The sequence below is a fragment of the Podarcis pityusensis genome (assembly GCF_964106645.2).
Source record: "Podarcis pityusensis genome assembly, chromosome: W".
Taxonomy (NCBI): Eukaryota; Metazoa; Chordata; class Lepidosauria; order Squamata; family Lacertidae; genus Podarcis; species Podarcis pityusensis.
Window position 1 is genome coordinate 34,591,455 of NC_138045.1, and position 27,215 is coordinate 34,618,669.

Sequence of the window (27,215 nt, forward strand, 5' to 3'; positions counted from 1 at the left end):
TGGATTGATTCTGGAGATTTACCTCCTCCTGTCCCTGTTGCACTTTATTTTCCCCACTGCTCCATGCTAGCAGCTGGAGAAAAATGCTCAACCTTTACCTCCTCCCTTTCAGTTTCTCTGGGAGAGCTGCCAATTCTTAGCTTTGTTTCAGCTGCCTCAACAGGTACGCTCGGCAGTAAAACTTTTTCTGGCAGCAGGTTTGCATGTATCTTGGGCCAATTTCTTTGCTCATTAAAGCTGGCTGATCGACTATAACTCAAAAGATTTTTATCATCTTCAAACCTGTAGGCTTTCGTACCACTTTCATACCCAAGAAATAGCAACTGCTGTGCCCTTTTCCCACCTTTTCTTCGGTTCTTTACAGGTATGTCAACCCACGCCTTTGTCCCAAAGATTCTCAAACGTTGCAAACTGGGACTTTTGTTATAGAGAATTTTATAGGGTATGTCATCTAGTACCCTTGACCACAAGCGATTCCCAATATAATTCGCGGTCTTAATACTCTCAGCCCAGTACTTAATTGGAAGATTTGCATCTGCTAACAATGCTTTCATTTGTGTCTGCAAGACACCTCCCCTACGCTCTGCTACTCCGTTCTCCTGAGGCGTTGCCACATTGGTAAGCCTATGTTTAATCCCTTGGGAACACAACCAGTTTCTTAGGGAGCTTGCCATAAACTCTCCTCCCCTGTCTGTCTGAATAGAGCACACCTTTTCGCCAAGTTGCCTTTCTACCCAGAACTTCAAAGTTTGGGCAACGTCAGACTTTTGCTTTAATGGATAGACCCAGCCAAATCTAGAATAGTCATCCACTAGGATCAAACAGTACTTGTTATGGGAGACACTTGGTGGAAAAGGACCAGTTACATCAGCATGAATCAACTCCAGTGGTTTTTTGTTGTTTTTTTAAAAAATAATATTTATTACTTTTAAAAATTACAGAAAAGGAAAAGAAAAGAAACAAAAGAGAAAGAACAAAGAAAGGAAAAAAAGAACAATACAATACAATATATAACAATACAAAACACAACCTAATCACATTAAACTAAACTAAACAAAGCCCTAACCCTAAACAAAACAAAACAATAACCATTTAAAAACATAAATCACACCCTTTCCATACTCTATTTTTCATTCCCTTGTTTCCTCTACTTCCTCTCACCTCCCTTTTTGTATTCCACTTCTATTAATTGTTTCAGCAAACCCTTTCCATCTTTCTCTATTTTCTGTCTTATTATAAATATCTTAACATATTTTTTTATCATTAAAAACTAAATACTCATATATCCTTAACTCCTTATAACATTTCTACTAAAGCCATAAAATTTCTTCCCACCATTTTTCTATCATTCATTAATTTTGCAATATTTCTATATATAAACTTTAAAATCTCTAATCTTCATCCACCATCTCCTCTCCCTGGTTTCGGATTCTGCCAATCCTTTCCGTCAAATCCATATAGTCCATCAACCTGGAGATCTTATGTCCGAGGCTCTTAAGTCTTTTCCAGGTCCCTTCTGCAGGTCTTCTTCATATTCTTTAGTGCCAAAAAGCAAATCTCGAGAAAACTCCAACCTAGCAATACTTTTATTCCTTCCGGACAAGTCAGCCAAATTTCCATAGTTAAAGCTGAGGTCTATAAGATGTTTCATGACATGTTTCAATATTCCTCCAAATCCCAAGGCCCCCAAAACTCCAGTCTCCTCCAAACCCAAGTCCATGTCCCAAAAGTCAGTTAATCCCTGCATAGAAGGATCTTTCCAACTTTCCTTCTTCCGTCCAAGCCGGGATCCAATCTTCAAAATCTGGCTTTTTCTAGATTCAATCGTAGAAGGCCTCAACTTGTAGTCCTCAATTTGCTTCTGTATGGCTGAAAATCCCACTTGTATTACTTTAGGCTCAGCCACCACAGCTTTCTCTTTCTCCTCCGCAATCTGTCCAACCAAAGTAATTTCTTGTGCCAAGTCCTGAATTGTTCCTGTATTGATGCTCACTTTTTGACTCCAATTAGTTACTTTTTGATCCAAATTGTCAATTTTAAAAGAAGTGTCATCTGTCTTCTTATGGAGCTGTTCCAGTGAATAGCTTATCTTACATAATACCGTCACAATGGTTTCTCCTATCAACATTTTGAGTGGTCCAAGGTCAATCTCTAGTTCTCACACTTACTTATCATACAGCTGGTGCAGTCCTGTGACAGTTTCAAAAACTCCCTCTAGAGGGAAACAGTCTCCACTTGTATCAGTCCTTTCAAGCACAATTCAGACCATAAAAATAGTTTCACTTTTCAGTTACTTTTCCTCTTTTTCAAACGCAGAAGAGGACAATGGAAACAGTATCTTTCTCTTATATAACTAGTTGTCAAAAATGTTCTGTTCACAGTCAATGAACTCTCCCAAAATTTCCCTTTTTCTGGCAGCCCTTTTCCAGGTTCGGAGCAGTGATAATTTGATTTTTCACTCCCTCCTGCAGGCTCGCTAAGTCCAAAAATCCCCCCCCCCCTTCTCCTGCTTCCAGGGGTGGTTTTGTAACTTTAACCGATGAAATTTCAATCCTTTGCCAAAAGCTTCCAAAGACTTTAGCTTATAACGTCTTTGCTTCAATCTATTTACAAGAAAGGGGAAGGCGGACTTCCTGTTTAAAACCTTCCCCGTTTCGGTGCCAAATTAAATTATTTGAAGATCCAATTTTGCGTTCTACTCACGGGTAGTTGTTTAAAGTCCAATTGTCCACAGGAAAAAGTCAGCGCTCTCCGGCAACAGCAATGCGGCTTCACTCCGCGAAAAAAGCAGTCGATAACTCCAGTGGTTTTTTGGTTTCTCTCTGGCTTGCTCTTGCTACTGGGCAAGCCCTGCTTTTAAACTCCTTGCAGATACTGCAGTCTAAGTAATTATCACAACTTTTAATGTTTTTCATCCCCCCACACAACTCCAATGTTTTGTTCAGCACCTTAAAGCTAGCATGAGCCAGACGCCTGTGCAGGAGATGAATACACATATCATGGGTTGGGACATTTTGCACATTCGCAACCTTAGACTCACACTGCAGTACATACATATTAGTTCTAAGGTTAGCATTTGCCAACACTGCCCCATTTTGCTTTATCTGGCACTGATTTCCCACAAAGTTTACTTCAAAGCCTGCTTTTGCCAAGTCTGGAATACTCAGGAGATTGTTTTGCAAACTAGGCACACACAACACATTCCTGAATGTGTGTCCCAGCTGTGGGAACACAACCTCCCCCTCACAAACCACATTAGCTTTCTGGCCCGTAGCAAGACTTACATGTTTTTTGTTTGAAGCCCTAGCATCAGTTAGCAATCCTTTTCTTTTACAAAAGGTTTGAGAAGCTCCACTGTCCAGAACCCACAGCTCTTCCTTTTCTTGACCATCTGCAGACACCCAAGCAGTAGACTCTCTCTGCTGCCTCCTGTGCTTCTGCTGTTTTTGTTGTTTTCTCGGGCAGTCCTGCAGCAGATGTCCACTGGACTTGCAGCAAAAACACCTTTTTACTTTGTTGACCACCGGCTGGTCTGCAGCAGTTCCTCCTGGCTGTTTCTCCAACTCCCGACACCTCTGCTCTTCCCGGCTGTTGTTCCCTCTGGGATGCTCCAACAGCTGGGCTGAGGTCATCTTTCGCTCTGCACGCCTGTCCTCCTCTGCATACAACCGCCCAATAACGTATTCCAGAGTCAGCTTATCAGTCTGTACAGACTCGAGGGAACTGACCAGCATATCATAGCTGTCATCAAGGGAACTCAGGACTATAAAGACTTTGTCCTCTTCCCCCACAGGCCTCCCTCTTAAGGCTAGCTCCTGGAAACAGCCTGTTAGGAATTTTAGGTGGTTCACCAGGGAGTCCCCCGGTTTCTTCCAACACCGGTACAGTCTCCTGGTCAATGTTATCAGTGAGCCAGCTGTCTCTCGCACATGGACAGGCTTGAGCGCATTCCACGCCTCACTTGCCATCACCTTATCAGCTACGTAGACTAGCTGGCTGTCGTCCACTCCAAGAATGATCGTAGCCAAAGCTTTCTCATCCTTTTCTAGCTGGGCCTCTGCTAGTGCCAGCTTTTCATTGTCGTCCTCATCCTCCTCAGGGGGCTGCGGTGGAGTTTCCACCACCTTCCACAGGGCCTCATGCTTGAGGAAGTGTTGCATGCGGACCGACCAGATGCTGTAGTTCGTGGCCGTCAGCTTCTCCAGCAACACGCCAGTTCTGGACTGCTCCATCCCTGCAGCTCACCTCCAGCACCCACGGCTAGATAACTGCCACCTGTACTCTTGCGCAGTGGAAGCGTGCTGGGCCCATAACCCTGTCGCGAATTCCTCGCAGCGCTTTCAGCAGAAACGCTCAGAGTCCCAAGTTTTTTTCAGTGCAGTCTTTTTAATGTGAGCTATATACAAGTATTTACAAAAACAGTCCATACAGAGCACCTGCTCCTTAAGGCAAACAAACACTCTCCACCACAGCACCACCACACCACAGCACAACCACCACACCACAACCACACAACTGTTGCACAGGCTTTCCTTTTTAAAACAGGTGATAGCCAATCACATTCCCGCTGAGTCACTCTGACCCAGCACTTCACAGAGTATTGCATCAGCCTGTTGAAGCCTGCAGACTTTCTCATCATCCTGCGAATCCCAACAATCATCTCCAGCTGTTGACCATGGTCAAGATCACAGACCGTGTGTGGAGCCAAAGTTTGACTGGGTGAGCCTTGTGTGTTGCCTCAGGCAGTCCAACAGTCCTGGTGTCTCTCCTGCCTCCTTGCAGTGGGAAGTGCTGTGTGCCAGCATGGTGTGACCCAATCCTCTTGAGAGGAGGCAGCGTGAATCAGCTCAGCTACCAAAGCCACGTGGAATTGAAAACGAGCGACCACAAGCCCGTCAGCTCCCTCTTCCTCACAGGGGTAACACCTGCCCTGGCCAGGGCTATCGTCTATTCGGGGTTTTTAGTTGCCTGCTATGTGGCACCTCCTCGAATCTGGGCTGGCCCTGACCAACAACCAGGCCCCTTTCCACAGAGCTCCTCCTTAGCAAATGATTTCTGGTGCAAGGAGTGGGCAGGTTTTGGCTCTGTTAAATCCCTATGCTTCCATTCTCCACTGTTCTGAGTACACGCTGCTCCTGCAGGCATGGCAGACCACATGGGCTGAACTGTATACTTTAACAGTTGGCTCCATTCATGCAGTGGAGCTTCTGTGGCACTTGGCTTGCAGCATTTGGCTTCAGCCCATTGGGTCTGGAAGTCACAGAGCCACTTCCGAGCTCGAGAAAAGGTGGGGTTGCGGGGGGGCCCACACGCGGGGGCTGGTTTTGGCCCCCGTGAGAACGAGGGAATCCCCGGGCTTGTCTGCGACCCGGCCCGCCAATCGGCGGGCTGGGGAGGCGTGGCCTAGCCCATGTAAGGCCGGCACACCCGGGGACAGCCCTCTTTGCCTCCATTCCAGCTGACCGGTTTTTTCGCCTGGTACCGTCCTGGACTCGCCTTTCCCTCGTGCTCGGCCAGACCTCGCTCAAGAACTGAAATCACTGTCGGGACTTTGGTCTCAGTCAGAGCTGAAATCACTGCTTCGCTTTAGCGTGGTTGCTGGTAGCAGAGGGTCAGGGCGCACGAACGGTTTGAAAGGGAGTGCAGCGGCGCTCGGGCTCTGCGGTCTTGCTGGACTAGGGAGTATTGCAGCGGTCACTTATTGGGTTCGCTTGCGGTGAGCTGTGCTACGCGGACGGAAATCCTTGGATTAGCGTGCGGTCCAGAATATGGGTGAAGTATACCGAGCGGGTCTTCCATGGCTGTTCTTTCCTTCTCCCTCCCGCACTAGGCACCATTTAACTGTGCCTTGCCTTATTTTGCCCTGGTTCCTTGGTCCCAAAGGCAATCTGCACGGCGGGAACCGAGCGAGCAAGGAGGACTGTAAACAGCAGAGCCCGCCCTGCGACGTTTTCTGCCAGGAGGCCTCCATTCTTAAAAAAGGGGGGGGCTTGGCAGCTTTATCTTGCGAGAGCAGGGTAATTCTAACAGTGTTTCATAGGGCTTTTCTCCCATTACAAATCCCTAGCGTATCACTTTCGGTCGCCGGTTTATTTACAGTTGCCAGGGTAACGGGGGGTGCCATTTTGTTTTACGCCACGTGGCGAAGCGCAAGCGGCCATTTTTTGTGAGGTTCTATAGCCGACAGTCAGGGCGTGCTGCATTGTGGTTTACAGTGAAGCTCCGGCGGCCATCTTGCTTTAGGCCACGCAGCGAGGTGTGGGCAGCCTATCTTTAGTAAGGTACTAGAACCGGGCAACACTGTCTTTACTGTATCATTTGCTCATTCCTTTACTTTAGCGCCTGCAACCATCTAGTTTGAGGGCGTGTTTTCGTTAGCGGTTTTCAGTTCAGGGGCATTTTTGTTTCGAAGAAGCATTACCTGGCGCACGTCGCCCACGCAGGGGGTTGCCTGATTAGATAGTGCTAAATCTCGGGCAGCATTGTAAGCTTCATCGCTCCTGCGAGCGGGGTGGTAAATAGCAGGGGAGCTTTAAGCCTGGGAACTTTTAAGTCCTTTTTAAGTCTGTAAGGTTTACCCATGAGCTACAGGTCGCGGTATTGCGATTCACTTGAAGTGCTTGAGCATTGTTGGGCGTGCTGTTTTTCCGAGGTTATTTTTCTGTCGCTGCAGCAGTGCCGCAATCTAAGTGTGGGGTGTATTGTTTGAAGGTTTAATTATCTGGTGGCTGATCTGTAGTTTGATTGTTTTGCTTTACACGGTTCAGAGAGTGGCTGTTTAGTTGGAGGATTCCGGTTATTGAGCAACATATGTTTAGTACTGCTAAGGCACAGCTTGCCTCAAGTTAAAGTGCTGGGTGCATCCATTTAGGGATAATTGTTTGGGAGCTGATTCATAAGTTAGTTGCATCTCATTACATTTAAGTGCCTGGAGCTTAAATTCTGGTTATTCAGCAGTGGAGCTGCTGAATAATTTAAAACTACTGTGTTGCTAAAATAAAATAAAATAGATAGATAGATAGATAGATAGATATAATAATAAATAAAAGAAAATAAAAGAAATAAAAGAAAAGCAATAGTAATAAAAGAAATACAATAAATAAATAATATAAATATAAATAAATAAATAAATAAATAACCCGAAGCATTTTAGGCCACTCAGTTGGTAAGCATCTAAGGTGGTCAGGATTGTTATAAGACCTGCTGTCTAAGTGGCTTACAGTGGGGAAGAGTTCGTGGGGACTGTTGTCCCAAGCTCATACAAAAGAAACCCCAACACTTGCGCCCAATCAGCCATTGCTAAGAAACCCACCTCAGGCACCGGTAAAGGTAAGGCACCCGCATAGAATGCCGGTAAAGGAAAGGCGCCTGCAAAGGGGGCCAGCAGTAATACCATGTCACAGGCTGGTATTTCAGTGTTTTTCAGGAGCAGCAGCCGCAGCACAGTTCTACGGAGGGTAGCTCGGGTTCCGACTCTGATACGGAGCAGCTGGAACCCCAAGTCGCCCAGCCAGCGGCCAATGAGAACTCGGCCAACAGTGAGGTGCAAGGGGGCAAAAGAAAGTCCAAGAAGAAGCACACGTCGGCTAAGAAGAAAAGAAGTAAGCAGTCGGAGACGGAGGATGAGTCAGGCACGTCTTCCTTGGATTCTGATAGCGAGGGTCCTATGGATGGATACTGGGGTTTTGGGGAAGATAATCATGGGATCCCACTTTGGGCGCATGAGAGAAGAGCTAATTCGCACTGTAAGACGTTCAATGGAACATTGGAATGGAAGGATGGGGCGTTGGTAGAAGATGTAAAGATTTCCACCAATCAGTCTACTGATTTTATATTAGGGAACCATTTGTCCCAGAGGAAGAGGAATAAGATCCTTAATGGCGACTATGTAGATATGTTTACCCTTCTCCCTCCTACCAAGTTAACTGGGAAAGGGGAAAAGAAGCGCTCTTTCGGTAAGCGGAGGTATAGGACGCCTAGGGCTGAACGCACCTTTGAGAACTGGTTGGATGGGTACCAGGTCTTCATGGGAGTAATTTGCGCAGCTTACCCCAAACGTTTGATGGATCTGGTTGCTTATTTGGCTCACGTGAGGCGGGCTCACACACTGGCGAGTGAGACCGCGGCATTAACCTATGATGAGAATTTTCGTAGAAACGCTTCTCTCCTGCCCTCCACCCGGTGGGACCTAAGGGACTCTAATTACTGGGGCGAGGATGTTGGCCCTTACATCGAAAAGAAGAACCAGGAATCGGCCAAGTCGGGTAAGACAGAGGCAAAACGGCGCCGCCAGTGCTGGGAGTACAACAGGGGTGTGTGTTCGTGACCTTCCTGTAAGTATCTTCACGAATGTGAGCGGTGCCTGGAAAACCACCCCACCTCTGCGTGCTTTAAGAATAAGCAACAGCCCTTTCGGGGGGCAGGGGGTACTTCAACAACAATGCTAGAAGTGCCCCCGGATCCTCTCACCAAGGACCCAGTAACCGCCAGTAACTTGTATCTTGGTCTCACCTTCTCCCCCATCCGCCTCCAGCCCCTCAAAACCCTCCTAGACCAATACCCCGATAGAAAAGCCGCAAAATACCTTTGGGAAGGATTCTCCATGGGGTTCAGAATCCCCGTGGCATTTCCTCCCAACACTGGGGATCCCCAAAATCAGAAGTCTGTACGGGAAAGGCCTGAGATAGTTAGGAAAAAGATACAGAAGGAAATCACGGCAGGTAGGGTTGCAGGTCCCTTTTCCGAGCCCCCCCCCCCCAAGCGGCTTCACTTATCCCCGCTGGGCATTGTACCGAAAAAGGCTCCGGGGGAGTTTCGCATGATCCACAACCTCTCTTACCCAAGGGGAGGCTCTGTCAATGATGCGATACCTCAGGAACTGTGTACGGTGAAATACGCCTCTTTTGACCAGGCAGTTAAAATGGTTCACAGATTTGGGCGAGGAGCACTTCTAGCAAAATGTGACATCGAGTCCGCATTCCGCCTCCTGCCGGTGCATCCATCAGATTTCCGTTGGTTGGGGTTTCAATTTGAGGGGGCGTATTTCATTGACAAAGCAATGCCTATGGGCTGCTCCGTTGCATGCTCAGCATTAGAGTCCTTTAGTACGTTTCTCGATTGGGCCCTGTGCTTCAGGACAGGGTCGCTGGGTGTGTTGTATTACCTGGACGACTTTATTCTGGTCGCAGATAATAGACAGCGATGCTCTGCCCTCTTGGAGGCATTCACAACTCTAGCGGGGGACCTCGGAGTACCACTGGCAGCTGACAAAACGGAGGGCCCAGCCACATCTCTGGTCTATTTGGGCATTGAGTTAGACACCGTGTCCCAAACTTCTAGGCTCCCGCTGGAAAAACTGGTCGCCCTTAAGGCATTGATACAGCAGCTCCTGCCCCTAAAGAAGGTTACCCTTAGACAAATTCAATCTCTGTTAGGTCACTTAAATTTTGCTTGTAGGGTGGTGGCACCAGGCCGGCCCTTTTGTGGCCGCCTGGCCAGATTGTCAGCGGGCCTTAGGGCGCCCCAGCATAGGGTATGCCTCTCCAAAGAAGTTAAGTCCGATCTGGGAGTCTGGCTTCAATTCCTCGACAGGTATAACAGCATATCCTTATGGCAAGATACCATGGCTCTCAAGGCTGACTTGCAAGTGCAATCAGACGCAGCGGGTTCTCTGGGATTTGGTGTTTATTTCAGGGGACAGTGGTGTGCTCAAAGGTGGCCTGCAGACTGGCAGGGCAAGCCCATTACTCGAGACCTTACAATTTTAGAATTTTTTCCTATCGTAGTGACAGTACATTTATGGGCGGGACAGTTTCGCAATCATAGGGTTTGTTTCAATACAGACAATCAGTCAGTAGTAGCGGTTCTTTCTAGACAGTCTGAGCATACCACCAGAGTGGGAAACCTGTTACGGTCCTTTGTCCTCTTGTGCCTTGAGCAGAATATATATATTTCAGCCAAATTCGTGCCTGGCATTAATAATGACATCGCGGATGCTCTGTCTCGTTTTCAGATGGAGCGTTTTCGCTCATTAGCGCCGGATGCACAACAGTCACCGCTGCCTTTCCCGGAGCATCTCTGGAGCCTCGGGAGTGAGAAGTGATGAAGGGAGTATTGGGTGCAGTTGCCCCTTCCACAATGAGATCTTATAAGAAAGCGTGGGCCGACTTCCTAAAGTTTCGCAACAGTATACCCAACGCGAGGCAGGATTCAGTTCCTTCAACGAGGGAGGTCCTCCGCTACTTAGCCCACCTGAAGGAGCTGGGCAGGGCACCAAAGACTCTTAACATCCAGTCCGCAGGGATTTCATACTTTTGTAAAGCCTTGTTTGCCACAGATCCGTGCGCTGAATTTGTAGTGCCTAAGGCCTTAGAGGGTTGGTGCAGGCTCCAGCCCCCTAGCACTGACAAGAGGAGGCCCATAACTTTCGACATTCTGACCCAGATCCATAAGGAATTAAGAACAATATGCTGGTCAAAATATGAAGCTCGCCTATTCTCAGCTGCTTATTCCATGGCCTTCTTTGGTGCCCTCCGTATAGGGGAGGTTGTATGTGAAGGGGGGGGCCACAGCCAAAGGGGCATCCTCCTAAGTGACCTGACCCTGTCCAGTACTGACCTGATGGTGCAAGTACGGAGCTCTAAGACAGACCAGCAGGGTAAGGGGCCCCTCCTTCGCTTACCAGCGGCACAAGGGAGTGGACCTTGCCCGGTTAGGGATACTAGGCGTTTCCTCTATTTAAGACCCAACAGACCCGGCCCTTTCTTGATTCACGCGGATGGATCGCTCTTGGCCAGGCACCAGTTTACTTGCGTGATGCGCATGGCATTGGCAGCATGCGGGCTGCCTGCGGCAGAATTTGCGGCTCACTCCTTTCGAATTGGAGCCGCTACCACTGCGGTACACCTCGGGCTCTCAACTGAGAGGATAAAGGACTTGGGGCGGTGGAAATCTAATGCGTATAAGGCGTATGTTAGAAATAATCTATGACTAGCTGCCTGGTTCCTGACCTGGGTTTTTCTGTTCATTTTCCTTCCAGAATACATGAGGGTGCGCATCTGGTTGGTGGGCCACAGCATTGTGCACTGGACTAAGAATCGAGCCATGAGCAAGTTTGGGGCAAAACTTGAACTTACCTTCAAATGTTGAGGTGGCTTGGATTATGCGAAGAGGGATGCGCTGGAACGAATTCAAGCCAGCCATGATGGCGAGAGCCGCTTCTGAGGGCCCACCTGATGCCTTGGTTATCCAGTTGGGGGAGAATGACCTAGCATACTGCAAAGCTATAGACTTGAGATGGAACATTTTTGATGACTTTGCTGATCTGATGGCGGTTTATCCAAACATTACTATCTTGTGGTCCTCGTTGCTTGAGAGGAGGACATGGAGGGATAGCTTGAGCCTGGTTGCAATCAATAGAGCAAGAAAAGTGTTGGAGCGGGCTGTGGCACGTAGAGTGGCGGCTCTGGGTGGGTGTGTCATTAGCCACCCCACCATCAATTACAGCAACGACGCCCTCTACAGAGTTGATGGCATGCATCTGTCAGATGCTGGAAACGACATTTGGTTGGGGGACATCATGGCCGGGATTAGGAGTTGGTTACAGGTTTGAAGGTATTGGCGGCGAGCTTTGCTCGATTGGCGGTTAGGCATTGGCAGGGGTAATTGTTATGCAAATGAAGGGGGGAAGGAAGCACCATCACCTTCCCCCAAGGAAAAGGGTAGTCTGGTAGAGGACTCCGGAGGGCGTTGCCCTGTTTGAAACCTAGGGAGGTGAGGGCCTCCGGCACGCCCCCGAGCGGTGACACCCGTGGGATCCTAGTTGGCGTACTTCAACAGGACTCCCACGGCTGGTGGATAACCCTTCCCGGTCCCCATGCCGGGTAGTCGATAGGAGCCAATGCCTAAGGCCAATACCTTCCAATTCCTGTAATCAATAAAGTTGTGGCCTTTTACGCCCATTAACCTTAAATAATGTGTCCAGTGTCTTCATTTCACTTGGGGGGAGGGGACTTGCCACGCAACCGCTGCCATCCCTGGGGAAGCTCCCAGAGTTACAGTACTTGCCTCTTTCAGGGCTGGGAACGGGGGGGGGGTGCATCAGGCATTTCTGCTCTTAACACATGCCCCCCTTTTTAGTCCATAGCTCCAACAAATGTGCTCTGTCGTCCGTCCCCCCATAGGTGAAGGTTGTGGATGACTGACGGTACCGGAAAGTGTTTGAGGATATTGTTCAGTTGATGGACAGAATGGAGAACGAATTCCTTCCCTCACTGGAGCTCAGCAGGAGGGAGGTAAAGACGAATAGGATCCTCTCCAGCCCCTTAAAGAGGGTTTGCTGCAAAAAGACCGGGGGGGGGGGGAGCCTGCTTTATATCATGTCAGGCCCTTGGCCCATCTAGCTCAGTCTTGTTTATACTGTCTCCGAGTGGTTCCCCAGGATTCCCGGGGGATCTCTCCCAGCCCTACCTGGAGATGCTGGGGATAGAACCTGGGACCTTTGCATGCAAAGCAGATGCCCTTCCACTGAGCTGCAGCCTCTTCCTCTTCCTCACAGGCAAATACTCCAGGGGTAGCCAGCCTGGTGCCCTCCAGATGTTGGACTACAACTCCCATCATCCCCAGCCAACATGGCCAGGGGCAATGGGAAGTTGCAAGTGCAGCAATATCTGGAGAGCCCCACATGGACACTCAAGAACAAACGTGGCCACTGTGTGGTGGCGTTTAGACCTGTTGCATGTGCAGTCCCCTAAATGAGAGCCTGGGGCCAAGGACAAACTTCCCCCTGGAGCACATTTCCTTGCCATCTGCTGAAGGCAAGCACTCTCTTTCCTCTCCCCCCCCCCCCCATTTTGCTCTGCAGTTTTCGTTTGAGAATGTGAAGTTCCGGCAGCTGCAGAAGGAGAAGTTCCAGATCACAAACAACGGGTAGGTCACCCTCCATTTCTCCTTTATCCCCAAGCTCAGTGACAGCCAGTATTGTAAGCCATGGCTTCGCACTGAGCCCTGCGAGGGATACTTGGAGCCCAGTGAGTCTCTCTCTGGAATCATAGAATTGTAGAGTTGGAAAGGGACCCCAAGGGTCATCTAGGGAAGGCCTTTGTTTCCTTTTCATCCCCCCTTTTCTCCTCCTCTTCCCAACCCTCCTCCATCAAACCTTGGGAGTTTTGTAGAGCAGGGGAGGCTTAACATTTGTGGGCTACATTGCCCCATGCTCAAGCCTCCAAGGGCCACACATCAAAGCAGGTGAGCCCAAAGTGTAAAAGTGTGTGTGACCAGCTTTAAACAAACACACACACACACAAATGAAATGAAGCCCCAAAATGCTGAAGGGTCCCAAAAAACCTTTTGGCATCGCAGGGAACCAGTGAGAGCAGTCCATCAAAAAATTACTTTAAAAAAAAAATGCATATTTTTACGTTGTGGAGGAACAAAAATATATTGGGGAACATATAGAACTAGCCAAACTTTTAAAAACTCAATGAAATGTAGACTAAAAAAGAAAGTTACATTGGGGGTGCAAAAATCCTTTAGGAGACAAATAAATGCTTTCCCTTTTTATATTCTTTTGTTAGGATCACTTTCTCTTACCCCCCCCCCCCCCAGTATCCTGTCACCATCTTCTGTGCAGCTGCTGCTTTGGAGGAATAGAGAGGAAAATGGGGTGGGGGTGGGAATTGAGTAGCTTCTTTTCCTAATTCTTGAAGTTAAGGTTTCCCACATACACCTGTGAGAACAGGACACTGTACTAGATGGGCCATTGGCCTGATCCAGCAGGCTCATATTGTGTCCTTCTGTTAAATTATTCACTATCTTAACTTTGTGGGACGCGGGTGGCGCTGTGGGTAAAACCTCAGTGCCTAGGACTTGCCGATCATATGGTCGGCGGTTCAAATCCCCGCTGCGGGGTGAGCTCCCGTCGTTCGGTCCCAGCTCCTGCCCACCTAGCAGTTCGAAAGCACTCTTAAGTTCAAGTTGATAAATAGGTACCGCTTTATAGCGGGAAGGTAAACGGCGTTTCCGTGTGCTGTGCTGGTGCTGGCTCGCCAGCTGCAGCTTCGTCACGCTAGCCATGTGACCCAGAAGTGTATTTGGATGGCGCCGGTTCACGGCCTCTAGAGCGAGATGAGCACGCAACCCTAGAGTCGGACACGACTGGCCCATACAGGCAGGGGTACCTTTACCTTTACCTTTATCTTAACTTTTAATTTACAAACAAACAAACTTGGCTATGCCAAAGAGTGTATCTACCTGACCTCCTCCCGTTTTAGATGAGACGGTGGACATTTCCCTGGATGTGTACGTCAGCAAGGACTCTGTGACGCTTCTCAATTCAAGAGAAGATAAGATTGAGGATATCTTTGTCCTTCACCTTGACCGTGGCAAGGACTATTTCCTCACCATCAGTGAGAGCTACCTACCAAGCTGCTTCGGGACCTCCTTGGAAACCTTGTGCTGGATGAGGCAGCTGATTTGCGAAGTTCCCGTCACCAGACTTATTGACCTGGTAGGGAAAGGGGTTCATTTACCTGGCAGGTTCATTTGCTGAATGTCTAACCTTCCCACTCTGCTTGCCTGCATGAAAAACAGCTGCTCTTCCACTCAGAAATGTGTGGCCTGGGGGTCCTTCACTGCATTCAGCTTCAGCTTCTGTAGCTGTGCATTCGCTTCCTGTGTGCTGTTCATGCCCGTTGTTTGCATTGACTGAGTCATCCCACGTTCTTGTCCTCCCACCTGCCCTTTCACAGGGACACTAAACCGTGTGCATTTCCCTGCCATCTGCCCAGATACTGTTCAGCCAACGGGCTGTTTCTTTCTCTTCTCAGGGCCTGTGCCATTAACGCACTTTGTTGTCTTTCCCCCACTTTTCTTTTGCTCTTGCCTTCCTCCTCTGATCTCAGGGAGAAGACAGCTTCCTAGAAAAGGTAACAGTTGACTTCCGGGGTGGCGCCATCGGTAATGGTGGATTCCCTCTGACTTGGAGGGAACCGGCTCTGCGGAAATTGGGTCTGCACCGCTACGGCGAAGCGGGGACCCTTCAAAAATCACAGGTGGGTGAAGCCTGTGACCGTGGGACTCGGCGGGCACCTTTTGTTTTTTTTTTGTTTTTTTTAAAATATTTTTTATTAAAGTTTTAAATAACAAAGAAAGAAAAAGAAAAAAAAAACATACACAATACATATAACAAAAACATGAAAAAAAAGAAAACAAAAGCAAGATTCAACAGTAAAAATACAAAAAACATAACATTTAAAAACAATATCTCTTTTTCATTTCCGTTTTTTAGTTGCTTATTTTCTGGACTTCCTCATACCTCCCTCTTTTGTATTCCAATCCAGATTATTTGTCCAGCAATTTCTTTTCCACTTTTTTAATCCCAATCTTTAACTTTAATAACATATTGAAATATATAACTTCAATTTCTTTAAACCTGATCTTTAGTCTTAATATCATATAACTTTAAAATTTTCCCTCTTAATGTCAAATTTCCGTTTCTTTAAACATTTTTAATCCTAATCTTTTAATCTTAGTCTATCATTAACTTTAACCTGTACAGCACGAAACCGCTTATTTTCAGTCCAACATCACTCTAACATTCTTTAATTTTGCAATGTTTCTGAAGATAGTCTTTAAATTTCTTCCAATCTTCCTCCATCGACTCTTCTCCCTGGTCACGGATTCTACCAGTCATTTCCGCCAGTTCCATATAGTCCATCATTTTCATCTGCCATTCCTCCAGCGTGGGAAGTTCTTGTGTCTTCCAATATTTTGCGATGAGTATTCTTGCTGCTGTTGTTGCATACATAAAGAAAGTTCTGTCCTTTTTTAACACCATTTGGCCGACTATGCCCAGGAGATAGGCCTCTGGTTTCTTCAAGAAGGTATACTTAAATACCTTTTTTAATTCATTATATATCATTTCCCAGAAAACCTTAATCTTTGGGCACGTCCACCAAAGGTGAAAAAATGTACCTTCAGTTTCTTTACATTTCCAACATTTGTTATCGGGCAAGTGATAGATTTTCGCAAGCTTGACTGGGGTTATGTACCACCTGTATATCATTTTCATAATATTCTCTCTTAAGGCATTACATGCCGTAAATTTCATACCTGTGGTCCACAACTGTTCCCAGTCAGCAAACATAATGTTATGTCCAATGTCCTGTGCCCATTTAATCATAGCCGATTTTACCGTTTCATCCTGAGTATTCCATTTCAGCAGCAAGTTACACATTCTTGACAAATTCTTAGTTTTAGGTTCTAACAGTTCTGTTTCTAATTTGGATCTTTCCACCTGGAAGCCAATTTTCCTGTCCAATTTAAATGCCTCCATTATCTGATAATAATGAAGCCAGTCTCGCACTTTGTTTTTTAGTTTTTCAAAACTCTGCAATTTCAATCTATCTCCGTCTTGTTCCAAAATTTCCCAATATTTCGGCCATTTGACCTCCATATTGACCTTTTTCAAGGCTTTCGCTTCCATAGGTGACAGCCACCTTGGGGTTTTGTTTTCTAGCAAATCCTTGTATCTTAACCAAACATTAAATAGCGCTTTCCTGACAATGTGGTTTCTAAATGCTTTATGTGCTTTGACCTTATCATACCATAGATATGCATGCCATCCAAATACATTATTAAAACCTTCCAGGTCCAAAATGTCAGTGTTTTCAAGAAGTATCCATTCTTTCAGCCAGCAAAAAGCTGCTGATTCATAATAAAGTTTGAGGTCTGGCAGGGCAAATCCACCTCTTTCCTTTGCATCTGTTAGTATTTTAAATTTTATTCTAGGCTTCTTGCCCTGCCAGACAAATTTAGAAATATCTTTCTGCCACCTCTTGAAACAATCCATTTTGTCCACAATCTGTAAAGTTTGGAACAAAAACAACATTCTAGGCAATACATTCATTTTTATCGCAGCAATACGGCCCAGCAGTGAAAGCTTCAAATTTGACCAAATTTCTAAATCTTTTTTCACTTCAGACCAGCATTTTTCATAGTTATCTTTAAATAAGTTCCCATTTTTTGCTGTCATGTTAATCCCCAGATATTTAACTTTCTTAACCACTGTTAAACCTGTCTCATTCTGAAACCTCTCTCTTTCAATCGGTGTTAAATTTTTCTCTAAAACCTTGGTTTTTGACTTATTCAATTTAAATCCTGCCACTTGACCAAATTCTTGAATCAGTTCTAAGACCCTTTTAGTACTAGATTCTGGCTCCTGTAACGTCAGTACTAAGTCATCTGCAAAAGCTCTCAGTTTGTACTGTTTAGTTCCGACCGGTATACCTTTAACCAACTGGTCCCTTCTAATCATATTCAACAGAACCTCTAGGACCGAAATAAAAAGAAGTGGGGAAATTGGGCAACCTTGTCGTGTCCCTTTTTCAATTTTAAGTTCTTCCGTCACCACATTATTTACAATTAATTTAGCCTTTTGTTCTGAATAAATTGCACTTATACCATTCTCAAAACCTTGGCCTACCCCCATACCCTGTAGATTCTTCTTCATAAAATTCCAAGAAATGTTGTCAAAGGCTTTCTCCGCGTCTACAAATATCAACACTGCTTTAGTGTTTATATTCACTTCTAATTTCTCCAAGATATCAATTATATTCCTCAAATTGTCAGACAAATGTCTTCCTGGGAGAAAGCCCGCTTGGTCTTTGTGAATCTCTTCCATCAACACTTTTTAAAATCTCTTCGCCAAAATATCTGCAAAAATTTTGTAATCCACATTAAGTAATGAAATAGGGCGGTAGTTCTTAAGCTGTGTCTTTTCAGTCTCTGTTTTTGGTACAAGTGTGATATATGCTTCTTTCCACGACTCTGGTGCTCTCTTCCCCTCCATTATTTCATTGCAGACCTCTTTCAATGGTTGAATTAACCATTCTTTTAAAGATCTGTAGTATCTAGAGGTCAAGCCATCTGGTCCTGGAGATTTACCCAATTGCATATTTTGAATGGCACCTTCTATTTCCTGTTCGGTTATTCTGTAATTCAAAATTAGTTTATTTTCTTGAGATATCTTTTGTAATCCATTTGTCTTCAAAAATTGGTCTAGATCTGTTTCTTTCAATGGCCCTTGAGTGTATAATCGTTTAAAATACCTCTGGAAACAACTTCTAATCTCTGCAGGGTTCTGTATATTTCTTCCTTCCACTTCTAAGTTCGTAATCGTATTTAGTTTTTGTCTCTTTTTCATTTGCCATGCCAACAATTTGCCACATTTATTGGCCGACTCAAAGGTCTTTTGTCTCATTTGTTTAATTTTCCATTCTATTTCCTGATTCATCATTTTCATATATTCAAACATTCAAATTTTATTAAACGGTCACAGACCAGGTTAACTCGTACAGCTAGTCAGCGAAGCATAACACCGGAAAAAACAGAGGACAATTTCAATACAGATTAGGCCATAACAGCAATTTGAAATTAGACAGCATAAATAAAATTAAGTATTTGCCTTCGCCTGCATATTGACATTGGAAAGCTCTTGTTTCCTGCGCCTAATAGCGGCTACACAGAATTTAGCAACATTGATCGTAATTTCAGGAACCTTATCTTCTACCAAGGCTCTCATACGTTGGGGTTCTGGTACATTTTTAAGCTTTTGTAGAACTGGGGCAATAAAGGTCAGGCGTAGATCCTCGTAGTAACTACAGTGCAGCAATACATGCAGACTTGTTTCCACTTCCGATGAGCCACATGGGCAAACACGTGACTCATATGGTTTGCCCTCATATCTGCCTAGCAGCAGGGCAGAGGGCAGAACGTTAAATCTGGCCAGGGTAAAGGAGTGTCTGTACTTAGGTATTTGTAAATCAGCCAGATAATTTGCGGGTGAGAACCCTCTTCCAAAGTCTCTAATTGTGGCATGTTTATCCATTTTGCCCATATGACATTGCAGCTCTATGTCCCTAATGCGTTGGAGCACTTGACTTCTGGCTCTCTCATATCCTGCCGCTATCAAGATCTGCGGGGAGAATCCCAAGCTTCTTATCTTTTCAAACAGGGAAGCTTTCCAGGTAGAATGAAAGGTGTCTAAGAGTGTTAAAGGAGCCAAACCGGCCGGGAAAAAAATAAGTTTTAACCAGTAGTGTATCTTTAGAATCCACAACCGCACGTTAACGGGTGGTTGTCCAACTTCTAAGCGGACAGCTATATTAGATACACAGGGGGGGATCCCCAATAAACACCGATAGAATTTTGTTTGAAATGCCTCCATAGGCGCAAAATTTTTAAAACTGCAAACCTGGGATCCATAAGTGAGTTGTGGGAGTATTTTTGCAGCAAAAACCTGGGAGGCCGCCGGAACGTATTTACCCCCTTTCCCGTGAAAAAATCTTGTAAGGGCTTTATTGGCCCTTCCTGCATTGGCAATGGCGTTTTTCATCTGTTGGTGCCACGAGACCCTTTCCTGAAAAGTTATTCCCAGATATTTGAAAGTTGCTACCTGGTCAATAGGATGTCCATTAATTCTCCATTTGTGTTTCCTTCTTTTTTTTGAAAACACCATAATTTTAGATTTGCTATAATTTATTGATAGTTGTTCCGCTTGACAATAGTCAGCAAGTGATCTCAAAAGCTTCCTCAAGCCAACGCAGGAAAAGGAGAGCAGGACTGCGTCGTCCGCATACAGAAGCACCGGGAGGGGCATACCTGCCAGTTTGGGAGGGTGGGCATTTTCTTTCTCCATATTTACTGCTAAAGAGTTGATGTAGAAATTAAATAGCATTGGCGCGAGGACACATCCTTGTTTAACCCCATAGTGCGTTTGGATTTCTTTAGTTAGATGGCCTGACCGGTCGCATCTTACCCTCACCCTGGTGTTTTCGTATAGACCACAGATAAGGCGTAATAAGCGCTTGTCTATGTTTGTAGCGCCAAGCTTTTCCCAGAGTCTGTCCCTTGGTATTAGATCAAAAGCCGATCTAAAATCCACAAAAGCTGCATATAAAGACCCTCCTTTTCTAGAGTATTTGTCTGCCAGGTGTTGAAGGATAAGGGCCTGGTCTATAGTTGAACGCTTTGCTCTAAAACCAGCTTGAGCTTCTGATAGAATATGCTCTCTTTCCATCCACTCCACTAATTTATTACATAAATGAGCAGCGTACAGTTTGCTAATAATACTTAATAGACTGATTGGTCTGTAGTTAGCTGGCTCAGTTCTGTTTCCTTTCTTGAATATTGGAATGATGATGGCTAAACCCCAGTCCTCGGGGATAATAGCCGCTTGATTTATACTAGTGAACAAGGCGGCTAGCACAGGGGCCCACCATTCAACATTTGCCTTAAGAATTTCTGGTGGGATATTGTCAGCACCCGGGGCTTTCCCTGATTTAAGAGATTGAATAAGGCCAATAATTTCTTCTGTGGTTACAGGGGGCCATTCCTTGCCAAATTCACTTGAAGCAGGAAGCAGAGCTGGGACCAGTTGATTTGATGAATATAATGAGAGGAAATAAGCCTCCCATGCTCCAGCGGGTATAGAGTATTCAATTTCAATCGGGGAGTCTCTCCAGTTTTTTGCAATTATTTTCCAAAACGTGGCAGAATCTTTTCTTTGGGAGGCCTCCACTAGGCACTGCCAATCCTCCCTTTGTGTCTGGAGCTTTTTCTTGTTAATCAAAGCTTTATAACTGCGTTTTAACTCAAACCAGTCTAATGGAAGCGAAGGCAAGTTCGCTGATCTATAGTTCCTGTACTTATCCAGCAGGAGGCGTTTCATAGCCATGCATTCTTGGTCAAACCAAGGTTTGGATTTGTTAGAGTGTAGAGATTGCCGTGGCGTTTTTTTGTTGGTCAGATAAGGTTGTAGGGACGAAATCAGTTCCCGGAACATGTCTAATCTAGCCTCAGGAGTTGGGGAATTAACGAGGTTCTCCTTTCTAGCAAGAAAAGTATCTGAGTGAAGTCTTTCCGATATTTCATCACTCAATTTGCTGGACCATTTAATGCGTGAGTATCTTAGCTCCATGTTTTCGAAACATGGGGCTACAAGTTTATCAGAGCAAAATAAATCTTTTCTCACATCCAGTATTAAACAGAGCGGTAGATGGTCGCTGTCAACCCTCTCCACCACTTTACATTCCCGTGCTCTGCTCAAAAGGTTAGATGACACCAGGACGTAATCGATAGTGGAGGCTCCCATGTTGGATATAAATGTAAATTCCCCACTGGGTTCTCTGTCGACACGACCATTTAATACAGTCAGATCCAGATTGTTGGAAAAACGTAGAAGGCATAATCCTGCGTAGTTGCAGCCCTTGTCTTTTGAGAGCCTTGGGGGAATAGAATGGGCTTCTTCAGAAATGGGAGGTACGTCATGGAAATGAGCATATAACGCTTCATCTGATTGGCCAATTCTGGCGTTTAAGTCCCCAGCCAGCAGCACTGCCGCTGCAGGAGTTTGATTCATTAGCTCATCGACATATGCTTCTAGCCTATGCCAGATATTTTTGGTAAGCTGCTTGCCTCTTTGGGGAGGGGCATATATATTAATCAATAGAAGTGTGCAATATCTGCATTTCATTAATAATGCCATGGCCACACTGTTCAGAGGCTCCAGCTCGACGAAAGATGCTCTCAGCCTTGTGGATATTAGAATGCCTAGCCCACCCTTAACTCGTCCCCCTTTGTTGCTTGGTGAACCTGCGAGCGAAAATGAGGCAAAACCATTTACATCTAAAACCCCTGTTAGCCATGTCTCTTGCAAGAAGACTATATCATGATCTTGAATAAAATTGACAAATGATTGATCAGTCGCCTTGTTGAGCCAACCAGCAATGTTCCATGATAAAAATTTAAGATTGGCTTTATCACAGTCGAGTCTTTGTCAATTATTACCTAACGTACTTTTAGGGTTTGTCGCTTTATGTATCGGTCGCCTATCGTCTTTGTATGGCGGGCTATCCAGCCGCTCTATGATTTCAATAGGTGGATGCAAAGTGCTCACGTTTGTGAACACCGGATCTTTATTATGCATAAATTCCTTCTGTAGATATTCTGTTGCGGCCTGATTTTGGCCCAATTCTGTTTCATCTAGGTAACTCATTTTGTCCCATACGTCTGGTGGGGTCACCTTAGGGATATTTCTCCTTCGGGGGGGTGATGGAGTGCTCTCCTTGAAGGGTGGCACATTCTCTCTTGGTGGGAAGTTAATCTCCGCTTTAATCTGATGGTTACGTGTTGTGGTCTTTTTTTGGTCTCCCTTAATAACCTCGTTGCCTGGAGCTCTCTCGGCCAGCTTATCTCTTAGCTTGTCTAGTCTTCCCAAGATGTCAGTTTGTATTAATGGTGGGAACATCCAGAATTGGTCAATTAGGATGTTTTCTTCCATAGTAAAGAGATCCTCACCTTTGCTCACAAGGCGTTGCGGATTCTGTTTGTCAGGCCATAATTTTGAGAGTTGTTTCCCCTTTCTAAGATTTGCCTGCTTAGTTTTCAAAAGGGGGCTCAAAGGAGCCTTATTTTCAAAGAGCCTAAGTATTGTTATCCGTGCTTTTAAAAAGGCAAGTCTTGACCTAAAAATAAACTTGGCCAGGTTCTGATCCCTAAAAGTGGTCAGTGCTCTCACTGAGTGACCATCATAATGTAGATATTCCACCGAGGTGATATCATTAGAATTAACCATTCCTGGCAGTATGTCATTTAGGCTAGATACAAAGTTCATTATTCGCTGTTTCCCTGTAAGGAAGCCCTTAGGCTTCGGGAAGTTCATGAATACCAATTTTTGGGGATTTAAGATCAAATTCCAATCTCTTTCCTGACTGGAGGCTTGCCAGGTCTGAAGGGGGGTATCATCTCTACTGAACGCTTCCTCTTCCTCGCTGTTCGATTTGCTAAGTGTTTTATTGCCTTCATAGGTAGAGGCCTCTACTTCCGCAGCATCAGGTTTGTTAAATAGTTGGTTATCCAGGGACTGAATTGTTACTTCTGCCTTCTCACTTGCTACTGGAATCAGCCTTGGCGAGTCCTCCTTAGCCGGTTGCTGTGTAACTATCTTTGTTTCTCTCTTTTTTCCCTTCTTTTTGCTGCCCCGTGTGGTCGATTTATTTGGGGCCGAGGGAAGAAGTTTGAACAATTTCTGCCAATGTATGCTTCGATTACTGCAGGTGTACTTGGCTTTCCTTGTTGTTTTGATATTTTTACTTTTCTTCACTTTTACCCTTGAGTTATGTCTTTGCAGATTCTTATTTATTACTGGTTTGTTCGTCCCCACTAGCTCAACTGTTTTATATTCTTGGTGCATATCATTTAATTTTATCTCTTTTAATTGAGGTGTGAAATTTTCTACTAACGTCAGCAGTAGCCCATTTGTTATTGTTAGATAATTTTTTATGTTGGCTAGATCAGTACTTATTGCTAGGGAATACTCCAAAGGGTGGCCGTCACTCAATTCTGTTTGAGAGTATTTTGAAATAGATATCTGGTTTTGATGGGTTGGTGTAATTTCTTCCGTGGGCAGCTGTTCCTTAGTAATAGAGGTATTTCCCTCCTGAAGTTCCTCGGCTAAAGCTAGTTCTTGCGCTAGGCTGCATGGGGAGTTAATATTTCCAGTAACTTGATATATCTCTTTAGGATAAGACGTCCAATCAAGAACAGTAAGAGAGGGGGGTATTACTTCATCAAGAATTAACTCTTTTTGTGGACTCTTACCCTCCTCCATCTTAGGAAAATAATTTGTGATTTTGCTTTGTCTTTTACCAGGGCCCGGGGGGCTGATTGCCGAGTCAGGCAGTATACCCAACTCCTTATATGTTCTTCTAGTAAAAACCATGGTAAAAGTTGTCTTAATATAGAGAGAGGGCAGTTTACCCCGGGTGCGACTGCCTTAAATTGGGGGGCAAGTGGGGGTGTCAATCTATATTCCCACCTGCTCTCTGCAGCAGCTTCCTGATGTGCTCATCAACAACCTCAGTATATTTCTCTATTTTGAGTTCTCTGCTTTTAAATCTTAGCGATTATCCTAAGCCTGTAGTTTTCACCTCAGTCATGCGACCAGCGCTGTTTCACAAATGCTGCAACCTAGTCGGAATATAATAATAAAACAAAACAATGCTGCCAAAGAGACAGCAGTAATAAAACGGCTAAAAACTACGTTAAAATTAAAATTGCCTTATTTAGGCAATTTATGTGCAGCTGGAAAAGGATAATAGTGGAGTTTGGCTATAGCGCATGTGCAGCTATGATAACCTTGTATTTCGGGCCCTAGCTTAGTCTTTGGAGACCATCTCCCACCGCCCTATACTGAACGAAGGATATCCAAGAGCCCCAGAAGGGAAACTTTCTGTGGGCAGGTTCACTGACTCCTTCTAAGCAGTCTTTCAGAGGCCTACCACATAAGGCAGGGCACAGGACGATATCTTGCTGAAGCCGGTTTTCCAAACCTCCAGAGGGTCCTATCCGATACACTGTTATAGAGTTATTGTGTAGATTAAAATCTCCCTGTAAAAAACTCAAGATGCCTTCACCAGGAGTCTCTGAGAGTATAAATGCTGGTCTCCTCAGAACAGTTTGTTAAAATGGAGAGTCTTTCCAGCTACTGTACTTCCTCTTCAGCTGCGATGCAGGAATGCTGTCCCCAGCTAGTTCACACAGCCCCCCAGCTGGGCGGGGGTCAGTTAACCCCCGAATCTCCAAGCTTTATCTTTCTCTGTGTTCAGCAGAGCTGGGTGTCTATGGGCCACTCTCAAAGCAGGGCTCACAGTCGTGTCTCTCCTTACCCTCCTTCTCCAGGCACCGTTGGTCCGGTAAGCAGTTCACAGTTCTGTCTTTAGACCTCTTCTCTCTCTGCTCTCAGTTCAGGCAGCAGCTTTCTCTCCTCTCTGGCAACCTTGACCGGGCAGCTGATAAGGAGGGAGGGAGCAGGCTGGGACAAGCTGAAGACAAGCTGAAGCTCGCAGAGCCAACAGGAATTATGAAAGTGCTCAGAGTCTTTAAAATGTTTTCCATTTGTTAGAAATTGGCATCCGGCGGGCAATTAAGATAAGGTTTTAAAAGAATAAAAGTGAGCGCCGGAGAGCGTGACTTGCCTCGGCGCCATCTTCATTTTCATATATTGTACTTGATATAACTTTAACTCTCTCAAAATCTCTTGAGATTTGGGGTTTACTCTCAGTCTTTTTTCACATTCCTTTATTTTGTCCATTATTTTATCCTTCTTCTCATTTTGAGTTCTTTTCTTTATTGCATTCTGTTGTATTAAGAACCCTCTCATAACCGCTTTACTTGCGTCCCAGATTACTCTTTTCTCCACGTTGGTGCTGAGGTTTATCTCGAAATAATCTCTCAGAGTTTTTTGGGCCTTCTTAAGAAATTCTTCATCTCTAAATAAGGTGTCATTCATCTTCCATCTGAAAGAGCCAGTTGGTGTTAGTCTCATTTCCATCTTAACAGCATTATGGTCGGAGCAAATTTTCGGGCAGATTTCCACCTTTCTTGTCTTTGGTGCCATTCCTCTAGTTATCCAAATTTGGTCAATTCTTGTCCATGTCATCTTGGCTTCAGAAAAGAAAGTTCCTTCTTTAGCCATGGGATTTCTTATTCTCCAAATATCCACTAAATCCAAGTTGTCTGTCATGTCAAAAAAAGTTTTCGGTAGTCTACCATCCTTGGTGACTACCTGTCTTTGTGCCTTGTCCATATATGTAGATACCACTCCATTCATATCTCCCATCAAAATCATGTTATAATCCATATGATCCATCAGGGTCTCGTGCAACTTCTTAAAAAATTCAGATTTCCCGTCATTTGGTGCATAGATTCCTACTATCAAAATTTTTTCTCCTTGTGTTTGAATTTCAATTGCCACAAATCTTCCTTGGTCATCTTTAAAAACCAATTTCGGTGATAAACTGTCTTTTGCGTAAATCACAACCCCTCTTTTTTTAACTTTGTCCGACGAAATAAACTCCTGACCAAGTCTTTTATTTATCAACAATTTCCTGTGTAATCTTGTTATATGTGTTTCTTGAAGACAAATTAAGTCCAATTGTTCCTTTTTTAATATGTGAAATACTGATTTCCTTTTCTGAGGGGAATTCAAGCCCCGACAGTTCCATGTTAGAAGTTGCAGGGCCATGATGTTATTGTTTTAATTCTCCTCCTACTGCACCTAGTGCCTGTTCCTCATCCGTCGGTGGTATCACTTTTTTCGAACGGTCTTTTGGTTCCGGAGATAGTTCTTTTTGTAAGTCTTCTCCGTGGTCTCTCCAAAATTTGTCTTTGTCGTCTTCCGATCTTATTTTCCTCTTCTTTCCTTTGTAGCTAAAAGATAGGCCTTGAGGGAGTTCCCACCTAAAGTTAATACTGTTCCTTCTCAGCAGGGTAACCAAGTCTTTGTATTTTGATCTGAGATCCAGAAGGTATTTCGGAATGTCTTTAAATATTTCAACCCTTGTCCGTTGGATTTCCAATGTTTTCTTAAAATGCAAGCCCAAAATCTTATCCCTCTCTTCTTTTGTTCGAAAGGTAATCAAACAGTCTCTCACCTTCTTCTCTCCTCTTTTCCCAAGTCTGAAGGCATTTACAATCTTAAAACTGTCTTTTACCAATTCTGGGTCCCAAAAGTCCAAAATCGGCGGGCACCTTTTGCGCCCCCCCAACTTGCAAAGGAGCCCGATTACGGGTTGCGGAGCGGGGAAGTAGTGCGGTGCTGTGAGTCAACTGCTTCTTCCGTGGAGCGAAGCCGCACAGCCGTTACCGGAGAGTGCTGCCTTTTTCCTGGGACAATTTGGCTGCAAAACAACGATCCTTGAGTAGGCTAATTTCGGAAACAAAGAAACTAAGAAATAATTTGGCACCGAAGCGGAGAGGCATAAACAGGAAGTCTGCCTTCCGTTCTTTGTAAAAGGAGTAAAGCAATGAACTTGTAAGCGGAAACCTCGAAAGACGTTGGAAAAGGATTATAATTCTAACATCAAATTAAGCGATTTCCCCCCCTTGATTGCAGGGGAGGAGGGGGGAAAGGTCTGAACTGTATTTCCCTGCAAAAAGAGAGAAAAAGAAGCTAAAATCCACCGCTCAAACCTGGGAACGGGTTGCCAGTGAACAGTAAGAATGCCGTATTGTGACATGCGCTGCTGCTGAAAGTACCCTTTGACAGTTAACTCTGCATCTGAGATACAAGTAAGATGCAATATTTCTGGCTGGCTTCTCCTGGTTTTAAAGTAACTGTAAACAATTGAGATTGAAATTGTCGCCCTTTTTGTGAA

The 27,215-nt window shown here is 45.1% G+C and overlaps 1 long non-coding RNA gene and 2 pseudogenes across 4 annotated transcripts in view; 2 read left to right on the forward strand and 1 right to left on the reverse strand.

The window, feature by feature from the left end:
* Positions 1 to 14,840, forward strand: part of LOC308467663 (inositol polyphosphate 5-phosphatase OCRL-like) — a 36,082-nt pseudogene extending 21,242 nt beyond the window's left edge. Inside the window, exons 10-14 of the transcript XR_013991572.1 lie at positions 4,783 to 4,918; positions 12,183 to 12,293; positions 12,863 to 13,028; positions 14,271 to 14,506; positions 14,826 to 14,840. The product of XR_013991572.1 is annotated as an inositol polyphosphate 5-phosphatase OCRL-like (transcript). The remainder of the gene's footprint in view (positions 1 to 4,782; positions 4,919 to 12,182; positions 12,294 to 12,862; positions 13,029 to 14,270; positions 14,507 to 14,825) is intronic.
* The window catches only part of LOC308467690 (adhesion G protein-coupled receptor D2-like), a 634,294-nt pseudogene that overhangs the window by 249,551 nt on the left and 357,528 nt on the right, over positions 1 to 27,215 (forward strand). The window lies entirely within an intron of this gene.
* LOC308467817 overlaps positions 1 to 27,215 on the reverse strand; it is a 466,381-nt gene that overhangs the window by 193,049 nt on the left and 246,117 nt on the right. The gene's annotated exons all lie outside the window — the stretch shown is intronic.